Source organism: Microcaecilia unicolor, chromosome 1, assembly GCF_901765095.1.
Source record: "Microcaecilia unicolor chromosome 1, aMicUni1.1, whole genome shotgun sequence".
In the NCBI taxonomy this organism is placed as follows: Eukaryota; Metazoa; Chordata; class Amphibia; order Gymnophiona; family Siphonopidae; genus Microcaecilia; species Microcaecilia unicolor.
This window is the reverse complement of record NC_044031.1, coordinates 323,393,085-323,393,656: the sequence shown is the minus strand read 5'-3', so window position 1 is coordinate 323,393,656 and position 572 is coordinate 323,393,085. Positions and strand designations below refer to the sequence as shown.

The 572-nt window shown below is 44.4% G+C and overlaps 1 non-coding gene across 1 annotated transcript; it reads right to left on the bottom strand.

Moving 5' to 3' along the window:
• Positions 1 to 235: 235 nt before the first annotated feature.
• Positions 236 to 307, bottom strand: TRNAA-CGC. Its single transcript has one exon. It is a non-coding gene; the product is annotated as a tRNA-Ala (tRNA).
• Between the last annotated feature and the right edge of the window lie 265 nt (positions 308 to 572).

Here is a 572-nt window from a genome sequence, read left to right as displayed (position 1 = left end):
CAGTTCTGGATTGGGGGAGCAGTGGATCACAGCATTGCTTTTGAGCTAGCTTCTGCATTTGACCTGACAGACCACTGGTTAATTTTGTAGCGTTTCTTCAATGGCTTGGTACATTCTTGTTAAATCATTCATTTTTGTAGTAAGGGAAGGTGTGAGGTGCCTCAAGGGTCTTAGTTCAATACTTTTATTAACCCATTGAGGAGTATTTTCATCAAGACTAAATAAAACACACTTGTGGAGATGCTGGGGATTGAACCCGGGACCTCATACATGCGAAGCACGTGCTCTACCACTGAGCTACATCCCCAACTGCATAGCTCCTACACAGTAACCCTTGGCTGGTTTCAGGGTGTGAGGAAGTCAGCTAAACACAAATGAATCCTGTTTAGAAGGAATGGATCTACAGAATCTTAGCAGAGATTGGGTGGCAACACCAGTAATTGGAGAGTAAAACCAGTGCTGGTTGGACTTCTACGGTCTGCACCCTGATCATGGCTGAATAGATATGGATGGGCTGGAGTGTAAATTTTAAGGGGCTTCGAGTTAGCTTCAGAACCTTTAGTACAGGAACC